The sequence below is a fragment of the Lepidochelys olivacea genome (genome assembly GCF_965140295.1).
Source record: "Lepidochelys olivacea isolate rLepOli2 genome assembly, chromosome: 3".
NCBI classification, from domain to species: Eukaryota; Metazoa; Chordata; order Testudines; family Cheloniidae; genus Lepidochelys; species Lepidochelys olivacea.
This window is the reverse complement of record NC_140413.1, coordinates 190705722-190719777: the sequence shown is the minus strand read 5'-3', so window position 1 is coordinate 190719777 and position 14056 is coordinate 190705722.

Below are 14056 nucleotides of genomic sequence, written 5' to 3'. Positions count from 1 at the left end.
CAGAGCTAGCATGCTAAACATAGTGGGGGGGGAGGGATAGCTCAGTGGTTTGAGCATTGGCCTGCTAAACTCAGGGTTGTGAGTTCAATCCTCGAGGAGGCCATTTAGGGAACTGGGGCAAAAATTGGGGATTGGTCCTGCTTTGAGCAGGGGGTTGGACTAGATGACCTCCTGAGGTCCCTTCCAACCCTTATAGTCTATGATCTCTGCAGTGTAGCCACACACCCCCATCTCAAAGTGTAGACATACCCCTAATCACATGGCTTAAGGTAAGGTTCCTCTTGGGCCCCCCCTCCTTTCATATGAACCTTCACAGATCAAATTCCACAGTCGTCTACCTGAAATTCCATTCCAATGTGTTAGATGGGCATATGCATGTTCAGTGGAATCCTGAGACAATTCAGTGGCAATTTCCAGCCAGTTCATATGTGCACACATGCATATGATCAGTGGAACTCTGGAATGCTGTTAGTTTTAATTGGATATCATAATCTAATGTGTATGCACGAAGTATGTTTTTAATACAATTTTCACTGTACCAACGAAAGGAATATATATAACCTAAAGACTCCATGTCTACTGGATTTCAAGTTTCTATCACCTTGCCCTAAGGTGCAAGAGCTATTTAAAAAAAAAAAAAAAAAGATTGCCCATGCTTTTCCTTAACAGAAAACCTGCATTTTATTGACTCCTTCTGTAACTGAAAATGGCTCAAACATTTCTGATGAAACTTTCTGGAAAAAAAAATCCAATCCCAGTTTGAGAGCAAGCATACCAAATTTCAGGCAAAAAGTTAAAATCTACTTTAAAATGTTACATTATAATGGAAGTGCACAGGCGACTGTAAGTATAGGCATTGCTACACACATCTGTAATGATACAGATCTACACACAGATACACTTATTCTATATTACAGACTAGGATCTGTGCTCTTGTGTTTGTATAGGAGAATAATCAGAGTATAGGGGAATGCAGTGGAGTAGAGCTGGCATAATGACTGTAGATTGTAAACTCTTTGAGGGAGGGACCATCTTTTTTTTTGTGTTTGTACAGGGCCAAGGGCTCCTAGGTGCAATGGTAATACCCATAATAATTAATAATAAATGCAGTATTGCCAACTGCAAGTATTAAAATAAATCACAAATCAGGACTCAAAAATCATGAATATTAGCTTAAAAACCATGAGAGTTTTAAAAACAATAAATGTACATTCTTATTGTATGTCTTTTGGGTAGGGCTGTCAATTAAAAATTAATTGCGATTAATTGCAGTTTTAATCACACTGTGAAACAATAGAATACCAATTGAAATTTGTTAACTATTTTAGATGTTTTTCTACATTTTCAAATATATTGATTTAAATTACAACAGCAAATACAACGTGTACAGTGCTCACTTTTTATTACAAATATTTGCACTGTAAAAATGATAAAAGTAATAGTATTTTTCAATTCACCTCAGATAAGTACTGTACTGCAATCTCTTTACTGTGAAAGTGCAATTTACAAATGTAGATTTTTTTTGTTACATAACTGCACTCAAAAACAAAATAATGTTAAAATTTGAGAGCCTACAAGTCCACTCAGTCCTATATCTTATTCAGCCAATCTCTAAGACAAATAAGTTTGTTTACATTTACAGGAGATAATGCTGCCTGCTTCTTGTTTATAATGTCACCTGAAAGTGAGAACTGGCATTTGCATAGCATTTTTGTAGCCAGCATTGCAAGATATTTACATGCTAGATATGCTAAACATTCATATGCCCCTTCAAGCTTCAGCTACTATTTCAGAGGACATGCTTCCATGCTGATGACGCTCATTAGAAAAGTAATGTGTTAATTAAATTTTGACTGAACTCCTTGGGGGAGAATAGTATGTCTCCTGCTCTGTTTTACCTGCATTCTGACATATATTTCATGTTATAGCAGTCTCGGATGATGACCAGCAAATATTGTTTGGTTTAAAAACACTTTCACTGCAGATTTGACAAAACACAAAGAAGGTACCAATGTGAGATTTCTAAAGATAGCTACAGCACTCCACCCAAGGTTTAAGAGTCTGAAGTGCCTTCCAAAATCTGAGAGGGATGAGGTGTGACACATGCTTTCAGAAGTCTTAAAGGAGCAACAGTCCGATGCGGAAACCCGAACCGTCAAAAAAGAAAATCAACCTTCTGCTGGTGGCGTCTGACTCAGATGATGAAAGTGAACATGTGTCAGTCTGCACTGTGTTGGATGGTTATCAATCAGAACTTGTCATCAGCATGGACGCATGTCCTCTGGAATGGTGGTTGAAGATGAAGGGACATATGAATCTTTAGTGCATCTGGCACGTAAATATCTTGCAACACCAGCTACAACGTTTGTTCTCACTTTCAGGTGAAACTGTAAACAAGAAGCGGGCAGCATTATCTTCTGCAAATGTAAACAAACTTGTTTGTCTGAGGGACTGGCTGAACAAGAAGTAGGGCTAAATAGACTTGTAGGCTCTAAAGTTTTACATTGTTTTATTTTTGAATGCAGTTTTTTTTGTACATAATTCTACATTTGTAAATTCAACTTTCATGATAAAGAGATTGCATTACAGTACTGAAATAAGGTGAATTGAAAAATACTATTTTGTTTGTTTTTTACAGCACAAATATTTGTAATAAAAATAAATATAAAGTAAGCACTGTACACTTTGTATTCTGTATTGTAATTGAAATCAATATATTTTAAAATGTAGGAAACGTCCAAAAATATTTAAATATATGGTATTCTATTATTGTTTAGCAGTGCGATTAATCACAATTAATTTTTTAAATTGCTTGATAGCCCTGCTTTTGGGTTTTGATCATTTAGGGTTTATGTTTTAAAGATTCTCTCTGCAACCACAAAATTTTTATTTATAAGTTCCCATGTGTAATCCCATGACTCCAGGAGCTGGGGCTTTAAGACAAATCACCAAATAGCACAAGACTTATGATAAAATCATGCAAGTTGGCAACACTGTAAAAGGCTCCTACACCATCCTTTCTGCTGCTAGCATAGATTTACAGGCCCTTATGGTTGTTGATAGTTGGTGCAATTACAGCATCTTACATTGGAGAGCAGCCTCGCATGCAGCTGGTCCCAGACCAAGGGAACACAGCCTCTTTCCAAACTGCACTATGTGTTCTTTAACTGCAGCTGAGGTTCTAGCCCATTATACATAAAGAACTGAAGTTGTGCATGCTTGCAGGACAGGATGCAAATGAAGCTTGGTGAACAAAAGGGAGTAGCATTTTCTGGAGATAACAGCAAGCTGCTGGTGGACTTTAGCAGCAGGGGATTTGCCAGTAGATCAACTGTTCCCTCGGCAGTGGGTGTCACTGCAGCTAATGTATATTGCTTTAATGAACCTCAATAAGCATGGGAATAAATCACCTAGAGAGAGAGAGAAATGGTGGGTGGGGGTAAGGCATGAACACAAATAGGTAGGTGGGGAGGGGAAAAAAGCACATCTCCTGGTCATATGATTCCCCAACCTCTTTCTGAACCTGTCCTAAAAGCCTCATTTGCTGAGACAGATGAGATCACTCTGTTCAGCCACAAATGTTTCAGGTCTTAGTGCACTGACTTTCAACACTTTGGGGCCCTAAGTTTGAATTCCAGCTGGCATTTATGTTTACAGTGTGACTCCAGATCTTTCTTGTAATGGCTTTGAGGGACAGTTGTGAAGTGTTAAGGAGAATGGTTGCCTCAGGAGAGAGAAAAACCTGTATTTGGGCTCTGTATTGTAATGGGTAGTGACTGGCTCTTCTGCTGTCTGACCTGTGGCCCTCAAATCCCAGAACTCCTATTTGAAACTGAACCAAAGAAGGGTCAGTGCTAGCTTAACTTCAAATCCCGGCTGAATTTACAGCCCTGCTGAAAAGGTGTAGAAAGCCTTTTTTTTTATATACATTTTAAGAGGATAGAAAGGAATTTTGGTTGATTCTTCTGGACAGTTAACTTGCTTTGTTTAAAAGTTCTGTTATCTTTTCCTGGCATCCTTTTAAAGACTTAGTGCCTTTATTCAAAGTGCATAAACTCCTTTCAAGACAGCAGATTATGGTACATAGAGTACAAGGAGAATTTTTAGGTCATTAGCACGGAAGAGGGAGAAGCTTTGTGAAGATGGCATATTACACAAAGGGCCACATCCTGAATTTGTTGCCTACCCAAAGCTTTTTCCAATGCCCATTGGGGTTTGGGTGTGTGAATGTGCAAGGAATATAGAACTGGAACCCCAAAAGAATTGTGAACCCCCAATTCTGGTAGTTACATGCCCAGGCAGTCCCATTGACTTCAGTGGAATTGTACACGTGAAATGGGCCTGCTCTGGTGATTAACTGCTCCCTACTGGGAGCAAAGGGTTCTCAATCTGGCCCTTTATTTTTAATTGTGAGTGTGTGTGTGTGTGTCTGTGTATAAAAATCCATCAAATCTCATCCTCTGACAGAAGATTTTATGAGCTCCCTGAACTCAACATGTTTAATGACCTTTGAGAAGTATAGCACTTTTCTAAAAACAGCCCACATACATATATAGGCTCATCTGTTTAAAGGAGTTTCACTTCTATCTAATATTTTCATTTCCCTTTTACCTTCTCACTCACTGCTTTTTCAGACTATCTTTCTATATGAAGAGCTATTCTTCTTCAGCGGCCTCCTCTCACTTCTTCAGCATGGTATTTATGATCTCGCTGTTTTAATGAGAGCACAATCAATAACTATGGAGAGGTGCTGAAGACATTACAAAGGAACTAACCCTTAACAAGTCAAATCCAGATGAGGTGCAAAATGAATGGACCAAAGGATTAAAGTATTTATGACAAAATATTAGAAACACATGCAGAATTATTTCTCATGGTGATAAATATTTTACTTTTTACAAGTCCATATTTAAAAAATCTTTCATCTTTGTTTTGTTTAGGGTACTACAATAAGCCTGGGATTTTTCACAGTTACACAGGTATATTTTCACAGCTGTTGTAATCAGAAAAAAATTACATGCTTTCGATAGCTAGAAATATATTGTTGGCAAAAGTTTTATAAAAGCGTATTATGTAGGAGGATGGAAATCCTCAATGTTATATGTTTTGTTTGCTATTTAAAAGTCACTGAATTCCCTCAATGCCCCCGCCATTTGCAATTGTGCACATTAGTTTAGAAACTATTGGCCTCATCATTAGAAACCGTTTTCTTCTGAATTGAGCAGTAGCTGTTTTTAAATTCTTCGTAAATTAGTAGTAAAATAGCTGTCACTGGAGGAAAAATTGCTATAGTTGTTTTGTTTTTAATAATGTATTTGCATAAGAAAAAGATAAAATAAATATGATTGACTTGCTTTAAAAAACCTTTGTACTTGCTGGTTTAATTACTCTATTTCTGATTTTATAGTTTAATGGCTGATTATAACACTCTAATTTTTTCTCTCAAACTATTTCTCTCTCTAGATATCAATACTATGATACAAATAGTCCAGTATATATTAGGTATATTATATAGAGATGTGTAGTAAAATAACATGTTCCCATTGATGTAATTAAAAAAAGCTATAACTCTGACCAGTAAATAAAGAATAATGCTGGCGGTGAAACAAAAATATATAATAACAAGGGAAGGTAATGATATAGCACAGAGGCAGAAACAAAAGAGATTAACTAAAGTCCTAGCTTGCCACTGTTTGCCTTGCAGAGACAGAGGCAGATTTTAAAAAAAAAATCTGTGGATTAATGTGAACTTTAATACTGAAGCAGTGTGTGTTTACTGCTGGTGACCACAAGACATAAATCTTGCTAGCACAATGTACAATGCAAGGCAGCCCCCAGGTTTTTTTTTTTTTCCAGTCTCAATTTGTGTGCAAGTGTGTGTTAAGTGCCGTTGAAAAATAGTGACCTTTAATAAAGGATTGTATCCTGAGACTATTTTCCCAGACACACAGTGACCTTTCAAACCAGACTGGGGTGAGGGGGTGTGGAGTTTGGACTTTGAACCGGCCAGTTCCCGCTGTGTTCCTCTGTTTGCCAGGCTACTTTTTATTGTGTCACAAGGGAGCGTTCTGTATGCAAAGCAGGCTGAGCTGCCAGCCTGAACCTTTGCAAATCAATTTGTCTGTGAAGGCGAGTCCACTGGAGTGAAAGATGGTATAGCAGGACAAACTGCACCTCTCTTTGTGACATCATCGCTTGTGGCACTCCTGTCACTCACATCAACCCTAAAGGGCTATTGGACTAGGAAGGTTTTTTAACCCTTACTGGCCAACATAATCTTAATGAATAAGGGAGCTATTTAAAGAGCACAATGCATGGCAGGGTTTTGTGAGTGTGTGTGTGTTTGTTTTTTCATGTGGGTGTTTAACTCCTTTGCACCATCTCATTTACATTAGCAGAATAGCTTCTTTTTACTGCTACAGTATCTATCCCTTGAATTACAACATCAAAGATCTTTCTAAATCAGTGGCACCTGGAAGCCTGTATCTCTGAGCTAGGATGGTCTCAACTGTCTTATGTGCAATAAGAAGAGAAAACAAACATAACATATGGAACACTGAGAGATTTACATCAATGTAAATGTTTCCTAAGGGTTAATGTTACTGATTTCCCCAGGCTGCTCAGACAGCCACGACTCTATATTAATCAGTACCTAAAAATGCCAGAAAAGACAGAGAAATGCAATCACTTTGGGTCCCTTATTTTAAACTTCTTTAGATGGCCCTCCCAAAGATATGGAAATCCTTCGTTTTTCATAAAATAATAGCTAGATCAATTCCTATGTAAGCAATTCATCATTTTTTATACTTTACAAAAAGATGGGGAGCAAAGTTGGACCTACTAGAGAAACACTGACTGATTACAGTCCCGCTGTGCTCAGCCCTGTGGGGAAGGTCCCAAACTTTTGACCTGCCTGGAGAGATAGGTTGTATTGCATCTCCTCACTATCTTCTACCTTGTTTCCTGCACATCAAATGCCTTCCTTGAACTGACCTGTAAGGCCATTACCCTTTCTTCCTTCGTATTTCTCCTCGAGAGCCTCTTCTGCCACAACGCCTAGGAGAAACTAGCCAAGTAATAATGGCCAGGTTGAGGGGCAGTAAGGGATAGTTGATATTTACTTTAAAAAATGTGATTGTATGTTCTATTATTATTACTCGTGTTTACAGTAGTGCCTAAGGACCAACCAAGATTGGGTCCCTTCCCTGTTGTCTTCGGCACTGTATGCACACAGAGTTGTGGACAGTCCTTACTCTGGAGAAAATACAGTCTAGTTTTATCCTTTTCTATAGCCCTTCATATGTTGTTTGAGTTCTTAGGCCTACTTCCTGTGGAGACTGAATTATATGTATAACTTGACTTCACTGGGGCTACTCACACACATAAAATATGCATGTGCTTAAGTCTTTGCTGGATCAGGGCCTTACATTGCAAACTCTTTGGAATAGGGATTGTATCTTATACTTGTGGGTCAGTGATCACCCTATCACTACTAATAGCAACATATCTCTCAACCAAAAATTACCCAGAGCCTACCAAACTGATAAATGTTCGTAATGTCATGGCAACATGTGGTGGGAAACTAGCATATTTACATCTTTCCTTATAGCACATATGAACACACACAAGATTAAAGGTTGTGTTGTGGCTTCTGGGTTTGCTGCATGGCAGGCACCCATTAGAACATCTAAATGTACAATATGATGTGATTAATTTGCATGTAGTTTCCTTCATGCACATTGTAACAAAACATGTCACAGGGCGAGAAAACGAGAGAGCACTGTATATACATGTTGTAAGAGGCAGGTCCTGCTCCAGAGCCTTTACAGTCTAAGTTTAACAAATAAATAGACATTTGTGGGAGAAAGGAGGGAGGATGGAGTAATAAGTAATATTTGGTTCACGTCTTTTCACTTCTGTGAGTGCAAGCCCCGCTGAAATCACTGGGTGTTTGATCCATGGGACATAGAGCAGATTTTGGCCCCAGCAGATCACTTGTGAACTGGAGCTGGAAACAGCTCAGAAGCTAGAGGTAACAGAGGATGGGGGTGATGTAGTGAGAAAATAGAAAATTTTTGGAGAAAGAAAATAGTTTGGTCACAGGAATCTGGATTACTTAAAGCTTAAAGCGTTTGTATGTTAGGAAGACCACGAAAAAGAATTTACAATACTCAAGATAGGAAGTAATTATTGTCTGGATAGAGAGTTCAGCCAAGGCAGGGTCAAGGTAAGGGTAAGTTTTGTCAATGTTCTGGAGGTGCTGACAAGCAAGATTTATGTGCAAGGGAGAGAGGAGAGGAAAAAGAAAGTTTGAAGTCAAGGATGGCTCCAATACTTTTGGCCTTGGAAGAAGGGAGAAGGTAAGAGTCAAGGAAAGTGCTAGCAGAGTCCAAGACATGGGGGATTTTATATTTATTTTCAGGAATTTTAAATAATACAGTAAATGGAGAAAAGAGGCTATCTCCTCTGTTATGACAATTGAGTGTTTACAGATGGTTTACGGATAGTAGATAACAGAATACAATGGATTGTGTAGAACCATGTAGGGATTTAGATGTGTTATACGAAAACTTATTGAGATGTACAGAATCTGAATATTTTATGCAAGTCAGGCTTATTACTAAGTTTTAATAGGTGAGCTAAAGATGTGAGACAATTATCCATCCCCACGTTAATGTGTTTTACCATGAGAATTTTTTATGACTGTATTCTGGGAGCATCAATAAGGTGAATTGAGTTTCCTTGAGTTACCTGACAAGCAGGTTTTTTCTAGATGGATTATATTTTTGATATCCTTTATCCAATCAGACTTGGAGGAGGATATGCCGGATTTCCATTGTAGAGTAATTCGACATTTGGCTAGAAGTGCTGGCTTACAGTCCTCATCCTGTATTTATCTTTGGGGCAGGCAGGCATTAGAATTCAAGGGAATGTTCAGTTTCACCATACTGTTCACATGATTCACTTATGATCCACCTTTTGCCAAAATTTCCCATAGTACTGTATTACTGTGGAGTGTTTTATATTTAATCATTCTGAATTATGGCCCTGCTTCAACAAGGCACAAATATATGGACCCAGGTTCACATGCCTTTGAGTGAAATCAATGACATTACTGGCATGCTTAAAGTTAGTCTCATGCTTAAATACGTTGCTGAATCTTGGCCCTTATGTTAATCAAGTTATACAAGTACAGTGTTCTTGCCAGTCCCTGGCCTCTGTTTACTTCCGTGTTTTGAATCTGTTCATGGCATAATGAGAACAGATACAGCATGGGCAGTGTCACAGCAGCCTTCTTCGCACTACCAACCAACAAATCTCAGCCTATATGTGGAGGGACCCTCTAAGGATCAGAGCCACCATGCCCTTTCAGACCCTGGCCTCTTGGCTCAGACTGCCTGCAGCAATGCCAATTAGTCCCAACTGAAACTATGTCTTCTTGATTGAGACACCTGTTCACTGGGATCTAAACAGAGTATAGAAATCACACTGTTGGCCCTGATGAAATCTTCTCTGGAGACAGAGGAAGATTGGGTGTCCATGCTCTAACTCTTTTGTATTCATCAGCTGCCTTTGACATCACTGACCACAAGCTATGGTTGATGTATCTGGGGACGCTCCTGGGGTTGCTTGTATGTCTCTACTCCTTTTTGTATGGGTGATTTGTAAAGGGTTGTGTTGGGCATTTGGTCATCTATTCCAGTTCATACAGAGTTCCACAAGATTCCATCTTGTTACCCCTCTAGTTCAGCATGCACATGGGGCCATTAAAAGGGTTAGTAAATAAGTATGGATGGCGGTGTTATAAGTATGCTGATGAAACCAAGCTTTATTTTCTGTCTCTTCCCATGAAGGTGTGGTGGATCAGTTTATCCAGTTTCTAACAGAGATGGGGACTGTAACAGGGTGCTGGCCAGGAGGTCCTGAGCCAGGCCCCTGTTAGCCCAGCTCCAATTAAGAAGCATTAATTGGGCTGGCTGAGTATGCCACGCCTAATTGCTGGAAGAGAAGCACCTGCGGGCCTTATTAGCCAGGGGGCTATATAAAGCTGGCAGGAAGGGAGAGGGGGAAGAGAAAGGAAAGGAGTCGAGTCGAGTGAAGTCAAAGGCTGTGCAGCCCTGCTGGCTGGAGAAGCTAGCTGTCCCTCAGGTTGCTGGTTTGGAGCAGACTGTAAATAAAAGGTGGTGGGAGCTGACACTAAAAATAAAAAGTGCTGGTGATTGCACTCAGAAGGGATCTCTGGCTAATTTGTTGCGAGGGCAAGTTAAGGCCTTGTTACAGGGACATAGCTACAGCCCAAACCAGACAAGAATGGAATAATGCTTGTAGGCTGAGGGAAGCAACCAACAGAAATGGTATAGATGCCACTAGTTGGTGGAGTGTGTCAAACAATTGTTTTTTATTGGATCCCCAGCTGCTTCTGCATTCCCAGGTGACAGTAATTCTCAAGAGTGCTTATAGTCTACACTTGACAAGTAGGTTGCATTCCTTCTTTCCTCATGTGGACCTTGTCATAGTTATTCACACCTTTTAGGGTATTGCACAGCACCCTAGAGGGGATTACATCTTCAAACCATTTGGAATTGCAAGCTAGGGCAGAATGTGACAGTCAGCTTTTGGAGCAGGGTTAAACCCAGAAAGCACATGAGTAGAGTTGATCAGAAGCAAACAAACACACACACGGAAAATTTTTATTAAAATGAGAAAAAAATCAGTTTTCATCTAAATTTTCTATGGAAAATTTTAACTTTTCAGTGAAAAACCAAAAGCTGAATGTTTTTCAGCAAAAACTCAAAAAATATTGGCCCAAAACTTCTGATTTAAAAACAAACATTTTGACTGGAAAATTCCACTATGGCTTCTCATGGGAGTTGTAGTCTGGGGGAGCATGCCCCATTCTCCTCCATATGCTTTCAGAACAGACATCCCCCATGAACAGACATGGGTTTCTTTTTCTGATCTGCTAGTTCAGCCTGTTCTATATTGAGACTGATACCATTGTACACAAGCTTCTAGGTGAGTGTTGGAAGGTTTGCTGCTGCATTTGAATGAACGTTTCATAAACACTTTAATTTTTTTAAACTAAAGTCCTAATCAATGTACACTTAGATTGTATTTGATCACAAAAACACAGCTTCTGTCACCAGTAAGTCATCCATGGCAATATCTTGTATTTAGGAGAAATGGACAGGTGACATGGAATAGCCTTGTTACAGCCTATTCATGCTGACGCTCTTTGTATAGCCACTTCCAATAGATAGAAAGCTGCTGTCTTCGTGCTTTCAGCTTCTGTTGCCCTGCACATTTTTGGCCAGGATGAATTGGGTTAATCTCAGTTCTCTCCAACTCCAGTAAATGAAACTATATTTGGGTAAGTGCAATAAACACAGCTCTCTGGCAGCAGTGTCTTGGAGGAGTTGAAAAAGACTGATGTTGAGCAGGATCTTACACTCCAGCTGCTAAACTGAATGCTGTAAGTGGCATGTGCGGGAAATAAAATGTTAATTCAGACTGGGATTTTAATTTCTTTGGCCAAACTAAATATATTTATTGAAGGAAAACTAGGTGGAAAGAGATGCAGGCACACCTGATGCCGAAGAAAGGCCGGCTTATACCTAATACATTGGAGCAATTGTTTAAGAACAGTTCATCCATGTGAACATTTTGACTGTATCCTGTAACATTGACAATGTCAGTGAGACCTCCGGTGATCTCCTTAGTAAGTGCTGGTTGTACATCTTAACTTTCTTTGTGGGGGGCTACCTTTCACTTAGGCACTCAAGAGTATTTAGGGTTTCAAAACAGTCCTTAATAGAAAATGCTGTTACTGGTAATTTGTTCATTTGGGCACCTTCCTTCTTCTGTTCCCTTTGGACTCTCTTGGACACTGAAGCCCCTGGCTCCCTCCCAGCAAGGAACTCTGCATGTACATCAAATTATTGGAGTGAGGATATCAGCTTACTGTAACTTCAATATGAGTGATGTAATAAACCTCTTGCTTATTCCTGCTCTTCTTCTTTTCTGGGCCAGGTCAGGACCTCAGCTAGTCAATAAGGAAGCTGGGTGGATATCTTGGAAGAGAGAGTCCTCAAGGTAATGCAGCTCAGTAACTCCAGGGGAAGAGTAGAGGATGCTATTTAGAGCTGGCCCAGCTCAAACTGAAATGGACCAGGGAAATGGGAGAAGCAACCACTGCAGAACACTGGGAGGGGCCTGTGACTTGATTGTCAGCATGAAGGTATTCATGAAACCCTGACATGACTATCCATAGAAGAGGCAACAAGAATGGACCCCAACAAGACCACCTGACAAAGGCTCCTTTAATACCAGACACAGAAGTAAATATTTACTGGGAATCCACTAGGTAGACTATGTTGGAGAAATTTCAATGGAACCATTTTTTATCAGAATATGCAGTTCTGTCAAAATCAAAAGGTTTTGTGAAATCAGGTTGATTTTGCTGGAATTTAATTAGGAAGAAAACTGGGAAAGATAGCTCTGAAAACGTAGAAACTACCGGTTCTTACCATTTTCAGGATGAAATGTTTCCATTTTTCATGTTGAAATGACTTTTCATATAGACTTTTTATTTTGTATTCTATTATATATTATAATATATTATGTACATACAACATAAAAAAGTGAAAACTGTCAAAATAAAATGTTTTGAATCACCCAACACGATTTTTTTCCAGACTTTTCCTTTGTGGAGAATTTTGAAATTTTTGGGTTTTGTTCTGATTCAGGACAAAGCTAAATTTAAAATCTTAGACTACTTCATGAAAGAGAACTTCTGTTCTCTGCATAGCTCTAGTTTTAAGGCCTAATGTTTGAAACATTTACAGTTGATATAGTCTCTTGATATGCTACCACTCTTCCACCAGGGGAGTGTGTGTGTGTGTGTTTGTGTGTGTGAGAGAGAGTGGGTGTGCATTTTGGGGGGCTAGCTATGAAATCAGATTGGGTTTTTTTGTTCAAGTTTTACAAATGTTGGACATGTAATTGGCCATTCCCTGAAATCTTCATTTGGCTGTTGATTTTTGCCTGAATAAGGACTGCAGGACCAGGAATGACAGTGTTTTCAATGTTAAACATCCTGAGGCACATTCTGTAGCTGGACAGACTTCAGCATTATTTGGACTGAAAGATGGCAATGGCTTTAAGAAAAGTGGAACAAATTACATAAATCCCAGTATGTTAGTACTGTCACAGTGGTCCAGCTGTAGCTTGGGTTCATTTGTTGTAGAGCACGGTGGAGCTTTGTATCTAAAAGATTCTGTGGGTTTTTTCCCCAGCCATGTATGTGATCACTTGTCTCCTGCTGCACTCTTCCCATTTCCCTTATTTCCCCTTCCCTTATTCAGCTTGGTGGTACATATACCTGTCCTGTTATTTGCTTATCTTCACATGTTTTATAATGTGACTATCATAATGAGCTGTAGCTCACGAAAGTTTATGCTTAAATAAATTTGTTAGTCTCTAAGGTGCCACAAGTACTCCTTTTCTTTTTGCGGATACAGACTAACACGGCTGCTACTCTGAAACCTGTCATAATAATCTTTGTATTCTATGGAGCCCGTGGAACTTCAGACCTGGTTACTGCTTTATGTTACCTCAGCCCCATTGTTCCTGCTGGTCTGTTTTAGATGCAAAGTCTGAAGGGTTTCTTTCTCACATGTTTAAGTCCAATTAAAGTTAAGCTCATGCTTATGTGCTGTCCTGAATCAGGACCTCATATTGCAATGCTTCCTCCTAGTCAACAAGTCACAGTCTGCCTAAAGTTTTCAGAGTGGAAGCCGTGTTAGTCTGTATCAGCAGAAAGAACGAGGAGTACTTGTGGCACTTTAGAGACTAACAAATTTATTTGAGCATAAGCTTTCATGGGCTGAAGCCCACTTCATCAGATGCATGCAGTGGAAAATACAGTAGGAAGATATATATGTATATATATATACAGAGAACATGAAAAAATGAGGGTTGCCATATCAACTCTTAATGAGACCAATCGATTAAGGTGGGCTATTATCAGCAGGAGAAAAAAAAGTTTTGTAGTGAT